We start from the raw sequence: 766 nt of genomic DNA, 5'->3' as shown, positions 1-766 counted from the left end.
TACAGGTCTTACCTTCTAAATCTCTGTTAAGTTCATTCTGTTTGTTTGTTTTTGTGGTTGTGTTTTGGGTGACTCTCATTGTTCGCCCTCAGTTGGGTAGAGAAGTCGGCAAGCTGTTGATGGAGGAAATCAACAAAATATAAATACATCTTGAGTTGTTCTGGTGAGTTGCTTTTGCCGTAATTTTCTGATCTGTCCCCACACTCACTGTCAAAAGTATTTCATGAACGAAAGCATGCTCAGTGAGAATCTAAGTGAGCTTACTAAATCTGGTAAGTTCCATTAACAGTCTCACCTCACCTGAGCAATACTTAGCTTTTTTCTATTATGTTGTTTTGCATGTTAGCAGATAGGAAGCAGGCATATCCACCCCTTTACCCTCCACTTAAAGCATTTTTCATTTAAGGTCTGTTTGGTTCTTCTTGAACCCCCACTCTTCCTCCAGTGACCCTGATTCCTAGCTCCCCTCGATTTCTTCATAACTCCCTAGAAAGGAAACAGAAAGGCAAAAGACTTTGCCACTAAGGAAAGGAAACCTAATGATTTGAAATTAAGCAAGGCCAGCGAAACTCTCAACCAATTAGGTGAAGCTCCCAGGAGCAACGCTGCTAAGAACCTGGGGTCCCACACCTGGTTAGCACCTGTTTCATGTTGGAATCTTAATAATGGAATCTTCGGTTTAGAACACATGCATCTGTTTGTCTGCATCAGCCTTTCTTCAAGGCCATCTGGTAGCCACCCACCACTGTTTCATGGGCACAAACTA

The sequence above is a fragment of the Manis javanica genome, chromosome 14 (genome assembly GCF_040802235.1).
Source record: "Manis javanica isolate MJ-LG chromosome 14, MJ_LKY, whole genome shotgun sequence".
NCBI classification, from domain to species: Eukaryota; Metazoa; Chordata; class Mammalia; order Pholidota; family Manidae; genus Manis; species Manis javanica.
Note: the sequence above shows the minus strand (reverse complement) of the source record.